Source organism: Vipera berus (assembly GCF_964194415.1).
Source record: "Vipera berus genome assembly, chromosome: 1".
Classification (NCBI taxonomy): domain Eukaryota; kingdom Metazoa; phylum Chordata; class Lepidosauria; order Squamata; family Viperidae; genus Vipera; species Vipera berus.
In genome coordinates, this window is record NC_138202.1 from 165,248,911 (window position 1) to 165,263,984 (window position 15,074).

The window sequence follows — 15,074 nt, forward strand, 5'->3', positions numbered from 1 at the left end:
TGATTCCTTATTGAAACTCCCAATGATATTTGCACACTTGGGACACGGTCTGCCGGTCCTGCCCCAGACGATATGTAGGAGTTGGGGAGGGGGGAGGGGCAGAAGCAGGCCTCTCTATTAAAAATGAAGCAGCCATCTTGGCTGAGATCTCAGACCTTAAAAAAGTTTCACACATGCACACACACTACACACACACAATCAGTCACCATGGTTCAACTGGAATTAGAGACACTGGATATGGTGACGGTAGGGTTAGCCATCCCCATTCCCTTTCCGTTTCACTTTCCCCCTGCGTAGGAGTGAAAAGCAAAGCCAGATGCCCTCCTCCCCACCCCCCGCACCCCCATCTTATTTCAGATTTTAGGCCCTTGTCCCTACAGGAGATTGAATCTTGCATTACCTCTTTTTTTTCCCCAGGTTCACGTGACACAGCTGAGCAGGGGGAAACAGTTTAAACTAAAACAAGCCTGAGGCTATTTAGGGAGGAAAAACCTAATCCTCTCTTATCCTCCTGCTGACTCAGTTTTTGTGTTCTGTTGAAGTGTATTGTGCAAACCCATTAGCCTTGTCACATTCAGTGAAATCACATTATCCCTTGTAAGGGCAATAAAAGAGGTTTCTGGTAATGTTTAGGGGACCAGATTTTTTGGGAACAGAGGCGGGAAGCAGATACAGAGACACAAGTATATAAAGGGGTTAGTTGCAGTTACCCCCTCTGGCCCAATTTATTTATATGGCTGAACACTTTTGCATAGCAGTAAGCCACACTGAATTTGCTCATCATGCTAAGTCAAAAACAAACTGGAACATCATAGAATTTAGTGGCCACCTAGCCTGACCCTCTGCTCAGGGCAGGATCTAATAGAAGCTCTCTGACAGATGACCCATAAAATGTAGAATTCTGACTGACCCTCCCACTTTGCAGTGTAGAAACGTTTTCCTCAAACTCCTTCACATTCTCTTCTACAGTAATCAAGACCTAAATTTTAAGTTTGGAAAGGAATGTATGGCATTTAAAGCCGTATAATATTTTAAGAGAAGAAAAGATTGTACAAACTTGGTTTCAGTATGGGCAATTACAGGCCAGGTGGAAAGAAGACCAGAAAATTGGTTTTTCAATGATTGATGAAAATCTGGTAAAGCAAATTAGAGATCAAGGTCAAGCACATATTAAAAGGATATATCTTGCATTGATAGAAATTGACTCAGAGACAGAACTTGTTAAAGACTGTATGATAAAGTGGGCTCAGAATTTTCAAGAAGTTATTACAATGGATACTTGGGAAAAGATTTGGGTGAGAAATGTAAAATTTACGCAAGCTCAAAATTTAAGAGAGAACTTTTATAAAATGTTTTATAGGTGGCACTTAGATCCTAAAAAATTAGCGAGTATGTATCCGAACTGCCAGCCTAAATGTTGGAGGTGTGGTGGTGAAGATGCAACGTATTTTCATATATGGTGGACCTGTAAAAAGGTTAAAGCTTTTTGGATTAAAATCTGGTGGAATATGCAAAAGATATTTAAGAAAAGGATAAAGTTTTGTCCGCAATTGTTTTTACTGGGCATTATTACTGATACTACTGTTGTGGACACTAAGTTGATGTTGAATTTAATTACGGCAGCAAGACTTTTAGTTGGGCAATATTGGAAGAAGGAAGAACTGACGACTATAGAAGAATGGACTTTAAAAGTTTCCAACCTGGCGGAAATGGCAAAGATTTCAGCGTACTTGAAAGACCATTCGCAACAGAGATACAGTCATGGCCGAAATTGTTGGCACCCCAGAAATTTTTCCAGAAAATCAAGTATTTCTTACAGAAAAGTATTGCAGGAACACATGTTTTGCTATACACAGGTTTATTCCCTTTGTGTGTATTGGAACACAACAAAAAAGGGAGGAAAAAAAGCAAATTGGACATAATGTCAAACAAAACTCCAAAAATGGGCTGGACAAAATTATTGGCACCCTTAACTTAATATTTGGTTGCACACCCTTTGGAAAAAATAACTGAAATCAGTCGCTTCCTATAACCATCAATAAGCTTCTTACACCTCTCACCCAGAAGTTTGGACCACTCTTCCTTTGCAAACTGCTCCAGGTCTCTCTTATTGGAAGGGCGCCTTTTCCCAACAGCAATGTTAAGATCTCTCTATAGGTGTTCAATGGGATTCAGATCTGGACTCATTGCTGGCCACTTCAGAACTCTCCAGCGCTTTCTTGCCATCCATTTCTGGGTGCTTTTTGATGTATGTTTGGGGTCATTGTCCTGCTGGAAGACCCAAGATCTCAGATGCAAAGCCAGCTTTCTGACACTGGGCTCTACAGTGCGACCCAAAATCCTTTGGTAATCCTCAGATTTCATGATGCCTTGCACACATTCAAGGCACCCAGTGCCAGAGGCAGCAAAACAACCCCAAAACATCATTGAACCTCCACCATATTTCACTGTAGGTACTGTGTTCTTTTCTTTGTAGGCCTCATTTCATTTTCGGTAAACAGTAGAATGATGTGCTTTACCAAAAAGCTCTATGTTGGTCTCATCTGTCCACAAGACGTTTTCCCAGAAGGATTTTGGCTTACTCAAGTACATTTTGGCAAACTGTAATCTTGCTTTTTTATGTCTCTGTGTCAGCAGTGGGGTCCTCCTGGGTCTCCTGCCATAGCGTTTCATTTCATTTAAATGTCGACGGATAGTTTGCGCTGACACTGATGCTCCCTGAGCCTGCAGGACAGCTTGCATTCCTTTGGAATTTGTTTGGGGCTGCTTATCCACCATCCGGACTATCCTGCGTTGCAACCTTTCATCAATTTTTCTCTTCTGTCCACAACCAGGGAGATTCTCTACAGTGCCATAGGTTGCAAACTTCTTGATAATGTTGCGCACTGTGGACAAAGGCAAATCTAGATCTCTGGAGATGGACTTGTAACCTTGAGATTGTTGATATTTGTCCACAATTTTGGTTCTCAAGTCCTCAGACAGTTCTCTTCTCCTCTTTCTGTTGTCCATGCTTAGTGTGGCACACACAGACACACAATGCAAAGACTAAGTGAACTTCTCTCCTTTTTATCTGCTTTCAGGTGTGATGTTTACATTGCCCACACCCGTTACTTGCCCCAGGTGAGTTTAAAGGAGCAGCACATGGTTGAAACAATCTTGTTTACCCACAATTTTGAAAGGGTGCCAATAATTTTGTCCAACCCATTTTTGGAGGGTTTTTTTACATTATGTCCAATTTGCTTTTTTCCTCCCTTTTCTTGTTGTGTTCCAATACACACAAAGGGAATAAACCTGTGTATAGCAAAACATGTGTTCCTGCAATACTTTTCTGTGAGAAATACTTGATTTTCTGAAAAAATTTCTGGGGTGCCAACAATTTCGGCCATGACTGTATATTGTGGAGTGGAAAAAATGGATTGATTACATCCAGAATAAATATGGGACTAAAAAGTTTCATTTAGCATTTGAATAAGTATTGATGTGATATTCATATTGCTTGTAGTTATTTTATAAGAGTTAAAGTGCGATAGATTTAATAGTTTATTGTTGTTTGCATAAGGTAGATTATGATTGTATTTTTATACCCTGTATTTAGCTCTGGGAAGTTGGGGAGTTGGGAGGGGGAAGGGAGGGAGGTGTTGGGGAGGGTTGGGGAGAGGGGAGGGGGCTGGGAGGGGTTTTGTTTTGTTAAAAATGTATTGTAAAACTTTTCCAAAAAAAAAGACCTAAATGTGGGCTTGTAGCAGAGATAGTTTTGAGTCCTCTTCAGGTAAAAAGGCAACATTTCACTCGTTGCCAATCACAATACTGTAATTCCCTAGCAGCACTCAGGAGATTATCATCATTAAGGTAAAGGTAAAGTTTCCCCCGCACATGTGTGCTAGTCGTTTCCAACACTAGGGGCCGGCCCTCATCTCCATTTCAAAGCCGAAGAGCCAGCGCTTGTCCGAGGATGTCTCCATGGTCATGTGGCCGACATGACTAGATGCCAAAGGCACATGGAACGTTGTTACCTTCCCACAGTAGTGGTCCCTATTTTTCTACTTTCATTTTTACGTGCTTTCAAACTGCTAGGTTGGCAGAAGCTGGGACGAGTAACAGGCGCTCACTCTGTTACGCGGCACTCGGGATTCGACCCGCCAAACTGCCAACCTTCTGATTGATAGGCTCAGCGTCCTAACCCACTGAGCCACCGCGTCCCTTTTATCATCATTTGTTCCCCTCAATAAGCATCAGTCAACTGAAGCCTTTCTCCCTCCTTGGAGCTTCCTCTTTCCTCTGCCTCTTCCAACATCCTTGCCCAAAAGAAGTCCTGCAAAAAAGCCAATGCAGTCCTAGGCTGCATCAGCAGAGGAACAGTATCAAGATCTTGCGAAGTGTTAGTACCAATATATGTTACTTTGATAAGACCACACTTGGAATACTGCATCCATTTCTGGTCACCATGATACAAAAGAAAAAATGTCGAGGCACTAAAAAGAGTGCAAAGAAGAGCAACAATGGAGGCTGGAGGCTGAATCCTACGATTAATGGTTGCAAGAATGGATATGTCTAGTCTAACGAAGAAAAGGACTAGGAAGCAGTCTTCTAATATTTGAGAGGCTGTCACACAGAAGAGGGGGACAACCTATTTTCCAAACCATCTGAGGGCAAGAGAAGAAATAGTGAATGGAAACTTAAAGAGAGATCCAACCTAGAATTACGGAGAAATTTCCTGACAATGAGAAAAATTAATTAGTGGAACGGCTTGCCTTCAGAAGTTGTGGGTGCTCCAACACTGGTTTTTTTTAAGAAGATGGAAGAGCCATTTGTCTGAAATGGTATAGGGTCTCCTGCTTGGGCAGTGGGTTGGACTAGAAGATTTCCAAGGTCCCTTCAAACTATGTTATTCTTTGGTCTCCATTTTCACAAGTTCAAACTTGGTCCTTCATTTTGATATAAGTATCTATATAGTCTAAGAACACTGACAGTAAAACCTGAAGATCCAGAATGTGGTGTTCATATAGATATGAATACATCTTGAGGCACTCACATAACAATTCTGCTTTGAGAACTGCACCCATTGTCAGATGGTTTCTGTTCTCAAAAGAAGATCCTGCCTGTCACCTTTAAAACCCTGCATGTTTCAGAGCCTGAATATAACTGGGCATATCTTCCCTCATTGATATCTCCCTGTCTTATAACATCTAACAAGGCAGGCTGCTTATGTACCTCCTAAGTTAGAGGGGCCATTTTAGTTGGTCTCCCTGTCTTCTGGAATAGTCTCTCTCCAAATCTTCAGAAAATTGGTGAACCCTAGATTATTTCATGAAGTCCTGTGGACATGTACACGGTATGAGAGCTTATGTACCGGAGACAAATTCTTTGTGTGTATAATCACACTTGGCCAACAAAAAAAATTATATGACTGTCCCACCGAATGATATACTTATTTTAGGTATAAAGCCATCTGGGTGACCTTGTACCAGTCGCTCTCTTTCAGCCCCCCCAAAATAAAAACTTCATGATGACAATACTTTTTCTTAGCTATTTCCAAAGTTGGTTATTTTCCCTTGATAACTGTCTTGATAACTGTCAAGGCTATTAACATGCAGAACTTCTTTGCTTTCTGCCAGCATTATATTCTCCAAAACTCCCCCTTCATATAAAGTAAATTTGGATAAAGTGAGTCACTGAACCAATGAAAAAAAATGGGATTGAGAAGTAAGGTGTCAACCCAAATCCATTGACAATTATGGTCATAAATTTTTAGAACCTTATTCTTAAGTGCTACATTACTCAAACATGTTTTCTTCCTTCTCTCTCTTCCTATATGCATTGAAAGCATATTCTGCAGCTGGATTTTTAGCATGGGTGATTACCATTATAGACAAAGGGATATTGCACATCCCAGCACTATAGATTTTATTAACATCCTTCATTATGTTGTGTGCAGTAGATTTGCCTAGATGAAAGTTTTGGTTTTGGACTCAGGATCCTTCCCAGTTTCAGCATGATATAATACGTCCAACTTTTGCTTCTTGTGTTCAGAGTTGGATCAGATGTTGATGGCCATTTTGATACCATAGTAACAGTGGTACCTAAGTGCAGGTAGAGAAGTCAGCGGGAGACCATACACAACTAAAACAACTCCCAACATGATAGTAAATATGTGACTTACACATTTTCAGCCATTGTTTTTTTAAAGAAAGGGATAAGAAGAACCATCCAGCTCTGATTGGTGACTCTCCCTCTCTTCAGCATTCTGTGATTGGTTCCTGGCTGGTGAATTTAGTTTCACTGTTATTGATTGGGATAAAATAAATGTAAGGCCAAAGAACAACGTAAAACTGAATGTTGGGATTTTATTGGTAGGATTCCAGCTGAGTGGCTTTTGTTTGACTGCTGGCTTTTATGAACATTGTTAGATCATGTAATTCTAGAGTTAGTTCGCCCATGAGAAGGAGTTAAAAAGTCTCTTTGGTTCAGTTTAAACCTTCCGAGATAATGGACTGGATCCATAACTCAATTTTCACATTCACATCTTATGCTGAACCCTCACGTGACCGAGTTAAGCATGTTATAAGAATGAGGCACAGCCTAGTAACTCTAGAAGTTTTGGTTTTTAACAGTCATATTCCTCAGTTAGCATGCCCAGTAGCAAGGTATAATAGTAGGAGCTACAGTTCAAAATGTCAGGAGATCCCAGGTTGTCTATTGCTGGTCCAGAACTTAAGTCTGGCAATGGGTTGCTAAGCTGCCTTTGTGTCCTGAAGACAGACCAGGCAGAGGGTTTTCTCCTAAAGATGTGCAAAATGGTAAAGTATGTTCCCCTAAAATGCTGCCTCCCACTCACCCCCTGGTTCTTTTGCATCTCTTGAATCCACTCCAAAAGACCATACCACAAACATTGTACCACCATTTGGCAGGCACAGTCACAGCTGGAGCTCCATACTGACAACTGGGATTATTAGTGCCAAGCTCGTTTTGACACCCAGCTTTGAGAGCAAAGTAATATCTCAGCATCTGGTGTTTTGATGTCTGGTTTGGTTTCCAGTCTGTCTGTGCAAAAGAAAACAAACTCACAGCTGAACAACTACTTGATATTATCCCAAAGGACTGTAACTTCTTACTGAGCAGAATGTTAGTCTTTCTGGTTAGAACTAAACAATTGGGACCTAAAATCCCTCTCAGAACAAATAACACCATTTTGGGGAGTGGGAAGAGGTTTTGTTGAACAAAAATGGCATTGAGAGAATCTGTTCAAATCTTGCCATCCTAAGCTCCCTCATTTTGTAGTCGTAGTTCTAATCACCTGCCCTTATGGCTTTTATTTTAATTTATAATACATTGCCAAAATGTGTATCTTTTATATTTGTTTTACAACTCCTTTTTTGATTTCAACTTCTAAAAGAAGTTTATTTACAGGATTTCTTCGTTTTCTCCTTTTCGTCTCTATTAGAAGGGGGTTTTCTTATTTTTATAACCATTTTGTTTCTTCAGCAAACTTTTTTTTATTAGAATTAAGGACAAAAATGTAGATAAATCTCTGTATTTGGTAATCATATTTTTTACTAGTAGTTTTGTCAAGCAGACTTATCAGAGATTTATTAGAAAATAACATTATGTATGTAGTGTCTCATAAAACTGCTCTTGAGGGAGCATTTTTATTGATGCTGAGGATATTTGAGATAGAGATAAACTAGAAAGAGGGGAAGGATAGGACAAGTAACATCATCGGAGTAAAGAATGAAAAGAGATTGTATAGTTAACCGATTGCTAAAATCTTGCTAAAATACAGAGAGAAGCACCTACTGGAGGACAAATTTGGAAACATGTTTAGAATTTAAAGAAAAACCTTCTTTGTTATGGGCTCTCAGTAAAGACGAAAACCGTTCCAATCTGTTCCAAACATAACCTAAAGCAATGAACTGCTTAATCAGGATGTCCCATTATATTGTAAGTTGATATCTTAAATGCTCTTGAAGCCAGTAAATCCTACTCATGCCATGTTAGATACATTTTACTGCAATTAATGTGATTTCGGTATGGTTTTAAGTTACTTTTAGGATGGGAATAATTAGAGTCAGCTGGTAGCACTTCACTTACCCCGGAGCCTGGGAGCTGCTTGGCTGTTTAGCTTTAGTTTAGACAAGTCTTTCCTTAGTAGAAAAGCTGGAGGTGATGTCCAGGTTATGGTCACTTCCTCCTGTCTCTTCTTAGGCTTGGCTTCTTTCAAACAAGAGCCCCCAGCAACTGGGATGGACTTATCAAAGGAGGAATGGGGTTCAAGGCTAAAATAAGAAGGTATTTCCACCCTTTGTCCAGTAGGTGAGTAGAATATAGATTCCCAAGAAGAGTTAGGTGAGGATATCTGTTACATGGGAGCCCACATATTCTCCCAGAGAATGGTGGAGATAGCAACAACAGAAAGGCCCAGCACATTAGCTCACAAGGAAGCTTTTTTTCTCTTTCTTTCTTTCTTTCTTTCTTTCTTTCTTTTTCTTTCTTTCTTTCTTTCTTTCTTTCTTTCTTTCTTTCTTTCTTTCTTTCTTTCTTTCTTTCTTTCTTTCTTTCTTTCTTTTTCTTTCTTTCTTTCTTTCTTTCTTTCTTTCTTTCTTTCTTTCTTTCTTTCTTTCTTTCTTTCTTTCTTTCTTTCTTGATTTACAACTCTATAATTCTTCAAGTGAAACCTTGATTTCTTAAATCTCCCCACAAGGAACACAACAGGCCAAATTGCCATCTGGATATCTCCACTGAAATTACAGACAAGACTGTTTCCTATGAAGTAGTCCAGACAAGGGAGTTAAATGTATGCTAATTTTACAACATCTGCAGTGATTTATGTGATTTGTTTAATGACACCATTACAAAAATAAGGCAAATTGGGTAATTCATGGCAGTTTGCATCATTGGTGTGATTAAGGTTTTACACAGATGATGCAGATTGACACAAATGATGTCAATTATCATGATGACATCGTTTCAAATTTAATGGACCTTCTGGAATAGTGGATTACCTCCAAAATGATCCATGAATGAGGTTTCATTGTGATCTGATAGGGGATAAGCAATTAGTCATTTACAAGGTTATAGATGCTCATATTATTTTTGTTGGAAAAATAAGTCATCTTTCCTTACAATAAAATGATTATACTTAAGGCAACAAAAATAAATTCAGTATTATTCATTTGTCCACAATAATGTTATGATTCAATTAGCCTGAACTGTAAACTTTCATGCATTCATATGTTTTTATTTTATCTGCATATACTGTATGTGTATGTGTTTTGCTTGTAAAGATGTTGCAAAGTATAGAAAAATAGAGTTGGGAAAAGGATGGTGTCACAGAGAGGCCTCTGTACTATTATTAAGTCCTGAATTTGGGGGAAGTCTATTTCCCCAAGGGATGCAGCAATAACTTCAACACCTTTAGCAGGTTCTCCACAGGAAAAAGTGACAAGATAATTTTTCAGCTCATTTGCTCAATATATTTCACAGGAGCAGGCAAACACCCACACAGTGTGAAATGGGAATGAGGATAACCAATACAAATTGATTTTCTTCTGTGGGATATTGAGAGGACGGCCTTTCTCTACCCACCCCTCTTCCAGTCCATGGCCTTTGACATTGTCTGACTTTCTTTCCTATTCATCCTTAGCATTTCAGCTTGGTGAGACCAAAGAGGACATAGATAGATAGATAGATAGATAGATAGATAGATAGATAGATAGATAGATAGATAGATAGATAGATAGATAGATAGATAGATAGATAGAGATAGAGATAGAGATAGAGATAGATAGATAGATAGATAGATAGATAGATAGATAGATAGATAGATAGATAGATAGATAGATAGATAGATAGATAGATAGATAGATAGATAGATGATAGATTGATTCTTGGGATTGAAAGCAGTGCCAAATGTGGAAAAGATCTCAATTCAGTTAACTGTCTGGCCTGGGGAAACCAGTCGTATCAATCAAGGTGAGATATAAACGTGAATAATACATTTCTCTAATCCTTTTGTGTAATATGCTTAAATTAACATGGTTACCTTAACAAGGATTTCTCAATTAGCCTAATGGTGTACCCAATGTGCTAAATTCAAATGTAGTTTGCCACTCTGTGGCTCACTGCCTTGTCTAAATCCAGCCCTTGAATTGCTTTTCATGCTCAATTATTCTTTTGAATGACCCTGCATTGTCCTTTGAGTGAAGAAAAGAAAGTGAGGCTGAGAACGAATCATTCTGCTGAAGCTTCCAACTGAGATCATTCTGGGAAGAAGATCAGCTCATTCAAACTCATAATCCTGATCGGTATATAACCATTTGATTGTTGGGCAACATTTTCCCCCCAGTATTGGGAGAATACAAAGGTTTCGTGTTTCTGTAGTCATTCCTGTTCTGATAACTCTTCCAAGCAGTGTAAGCAAAAAGGATCACCGTCTATAACGCCGACAGTGGGGGAATTGGGGCTGTACGCGAACCCCTTGGATATATAAAAACCAAAAAAACACTTTTTGAGTGGCTGAAGTAGAAATGAGATGGACACTGTGTATTATTCCAGAGTTCAGACCAGTCAGGGGCAAGAACTGAAGCTCTGAAAATAGTTGCTTGAATACAAAACCATGCAAGGAAATGATAGCTCTATACTTCTGCCAGAATGGAGGTCTCTTCTTTTGGCCAGTCTCAGGGGCATTGCTTAACAATTCCAGTTTTTTCTCTTAATGTATTTTGTCTGGCAAGAGACAAAATGGAAGAAGAGGTAGACATGAAGGGAGGATGGACATGAGGGCAGGGTTACCAAAGGCAGCCAGCATAACAATCTGTAAATAAAGCAGAGGTATTGCACAATAGCCTTGTGCAGGAATAGCTTTATGCTCCAGCCTGCAGATTCAGGATAATCATCAAAGGGAAACAAATTTGAGCTAGCAAAGCTCCTCAGATAATCTGTTTAGCTCTGTGAAATGCTGTTCCATTCAACACCCTGTATTCTTTGAGAAAGTGGCAAACTCCTATTAATGAAGTCTGTTTTATTTTGCTAAAATGGTACTGCCATCAGAATCCAGATGTTAGCAACTGCACAACACAATCCTTTGCTCCTCTTGCTGTCTTGTAACTGCACTCACTTAGGGCATAGCACATGGCATAGATCAGTGATGGCGAACCTTTTAGAGACCGAGTGCCCAAACTGCAACCCAAAACCCACTTATGTATCGTTGGGTGCTGGGTGGCCGTGGCCCATTGGGTGGGCGTGGCTGCGATGGTAACGGCAGACTGGGTGGGACTAAAAAGTTCAATCAATCAATTCCAACTTTGCGAGATCTTTTTTTTTCCCCCGCAAGAAGTTGAAATTGATTGATTGATTGAAACTTTTTTTTTTGCCCACGGAGGCAGAAACCTAAAGTGAAAAGGTTTTATGAAACCCAGCTGAAGGCCTAGGACAGGGACGATGGCATGTGTGTCCACAGAGAGGGCTCTGCATGCCACTTGTGGCATGCATGCCATAGGTTCACCACCAGGGGCATAGATAGTAGAAGATAATTCTAGCCATGTCAAAATCTGACAGGTTCACAGAAATGTAATGTCCTATCATTCAGCATCTATTCAAAACAACAATAGGCCAGTGTTTTTGAAATAAAGTCCTTTTGCTTGAAAGGAGTAGAACATGCTCCAGATATACGTAACATCCAGATGCTGTGGCTTATGAGATAATATGTATAAGAACTTCCAAGCTTGTGGTTAGTCTTTGTTATTAGAATTCATTTTCTACACTGAAGCCTGGGGTTTTCAGAAGATTCTAAAGACATTTGGGACTAATTGGCTATTTTATGATAAAGAGAAACAGATTGTATTGGGGAAAGTCAAGGACATAGTCCTGAAATTGTAAAAAAAAAAAAAAAAAGAGAGAGAGAGAGAGAGAGAGAGAAAGAAAAGCTTCAGACGTTACTGTATTTGGGGTTTTCAATTTGCTTGAACAAGGAAAGATCATATCTTATAATGAATATATTGCAATTAGAGGATGGGAGAAGGGGAGAGAGAGAGAGAAAGGAGTAACTTTTTATAAAACAAGTCAGCCATTCTGTGCTTAAATTAAAAAGGTGCAAGCATGCCACATATCTCATAGAAATGTTGTTGTGGTTAGCTGCGAAGTCGTGTCCGACCCATTACGACCCCATGGACAACATTCCTCCAGGCCTTCCTGTCCTCTACCATCTTTTGGAGTCCATTTAAGCTCACGCCTACTGCTTCAGTGACTCCATCCAGCCACCTCATTCTCTGTCGTCCCATTCTTCTCTTGCCCTCAATCTTTCCCAGCCTTAGGCTCCTCTCCAGTGAGTCCTTCCTTCTTATTAGGTGGCCAAAGTATTTGAGTTTCAAATTCAGGATCTGGCCTTCTAAAGAGCAGTCAGGGTTGATCTCCTCTAGGACTGACCAGTTTGATCACCTTGCAGGCCAAGGGACTCGCAGGAGTCTTCTCCAGCACCATAGTTCAAAGGCCTCAATTCTTTGGCACTCAGCCTTTCTTATGGTCCAACTTTCACTGCCATACATTGCAACTGGGAAGACCGTCGCCTTGATCATACACACTTTTGTTGACAGGGTGATGTCTCTGCTTTTTAGTGTGCTGTCTAGATTTGCCATGGCTTTCCTCCCCAGGAGCAAGCATCTTTTAATTTCTTGGCTACAGTCCCCATCTGCAGTGATCTTGGAACCCAGGAAAATAAAATCTGTCACTACCTCCATTTCTTCCCCATCTATTTGCCAGGAATTGAGAGGGCCGGATGCCATGATCTTGGTTTTCTTAATGTTAAGTTTCAACCCAACTTTTGCACTCTCCTTCTTCACCCACAACAAGAGGCTCTTTAGTTCTTCTTCACTTTCTGCCATTAGAGTGGTATCATCTGCATATCTTAGGTTGTTGATATTTCTCCCATCAATCTTAATTCCAACTTTTGATTCATCTAGCCCTGCCTTTCTCATGATGTGCTCTGCATATAAGTTAAATAGGCAAGGCAACAGTATACAGCCTTGCCGGACTCCTTTCCCAATTTTGAACCAATCAGTGGTTCCATGTCCAGTTCTCACTGTTGCTTCTTGGCCCACATATAGGTTTCTCAAGAGACAAATAAGATGGTCTGGTACTCCCATCTCTTAAGAACTTGTCACAGTTTGTTATGATCCACACAATCAAAAGCTTTAGCATAGTCAATGAAGCAGAAGTAAATGTTTTTCTGGAACTCCCTAGCTTTCTCCATGATCCAGCGTATGTTGGCAATTTGATCTCTAGTTCCTCTGCCTCTTCGAAATCCTGCTTGTACCTCTGGTAGTTCTTGAACCACATACTGCTGGAGTCTAGCTTGTAGGATTTTAAGCATAACTTTACTAGCATGTGAAATGAGTACAATGGTGCGATAGTTTGAACATTCTTTGGCACCTCCTTTCTTTGGAATTGGAAGGTAAACTGATCTTTTCCAATACTGTGGCCACTATTGAGTTTTCCAAATTTGCTGGCAAATTGAGTGTAGCACTTTTACTGCATCGTCTTTTAAGATTTTGAATAGCTCAGCTGGAATACTGTCACCTCCACTAGCTTTGTTGTTGCTCAGCTTTTCTAAGGCCCACTTCACTTCACATTCTAGGATGTCTGGCTCGAGGTCAGTGACTACCTCATCGTGGTTATCAGGAATGTTAAGCTCATTCTTGTATAGTTCTTCTGTGTAATTTTGCCACCTCTTCTTAATCTCTTCTGCCTCTGTTAGGTCCCTGCCATTTTGGTCCTTTGTCATGCCCATTTTTGCATGAAACATTCCCTTCATCTCTTCAATTTTCTTGAAGAGATCTCTGGTCCTCCCTATTCTATTGTTTTCTTCTATTTCTTTGCACTGTTCATTTAAGAAGGCATTCTTATTTCTTCTAGCTATTCTTTGGAATTATGCATTCAATTGGGCGTATCTTTCTTTTTCTCTCTTGCCTTTCACTTCCCTCCTTTCCTCAGCTATTTGCAAAGCTTCCTCAGACAGCCATTTTGCTTTCTTGCATTTCTTTTTCTTTGGGATGGTTTTAGTTGTTACCTCTTGTACAATGTTGTGAACCTCTGTCCATAGTTCTTCAGGCACTCTGTCTATCAGATCTAATTCCTTAAGTCTATTTGTCACCTCTACTGTATATTCAACAGGGATATGATTTAATTCATACCTGAGTGGCCTAGTGCTTTTCCCTACTTTATTCAGTTTAAGCCTAAACTTTACAATGAGAAGCTCATGGTCTGAGCCACAGTCAGCTCCTGGTCTTGTTTTTACTGACTGTATAGAGCTTCTCCATCTTTGGCTGCAGAGCACATAGTCAATCTGATTTCTGTGTTGACCGTCTGGTGATGTCCATGTGTAGAGCCGTCTCTTGGGTTGTTGGAAAAGAGTGTTTGCTATGACCATTGTATTCTCTTGACAAAATTCTATCAACCTGTGCCCTGCTTCATTTTGAACTCCAAGGCCAAACTGGCCTGTTATTCTGTTTATCTTTTGGCTTCCTACTTTAGCATTCCAATCCCCCATGATGATAAGGACATCATTTTTTGGTGTTAGTTCTATAAGGTGCTGTAGGGCTTCATAGAACCGGTCAATTTCATCCTCTTCAGCACTGGTGGTTGGGGCATAGACTTAGACTATTGTGATATTGAATAGTTTGCCTGGGATTCGAACTGAGATCATTCTGTCATTTTGGGGATTGTATCCCAGTATTGCTTTTCTTACTCTTTTATTGACTATGAAGGCTACTCCATTTCTTCTGAGGGATTCTTGCCCGTAGTAGTATACCTGATGGTCATCTGAATTAAATTCACCCATTCCTGTCCATTTTAGTTCGCTGATACCTAAGATGTCAATGTTCAGTCTTGTCATCTCTTGTTTGACCACGTCCAGCTTTCCTTGATTCATGGATCTTACATTCCAGGTTCATATGGAGAAAAAATCTTTATAGCATTGGACTTTCCTTTCACCACCAGACACATCCACAGCTGAGCGTCCTTTCGGCTTTGGCCCAGTCGCTTCATTCTTTTGTGGCGCTACTAGGACTAGCCCTCTGCTCTTC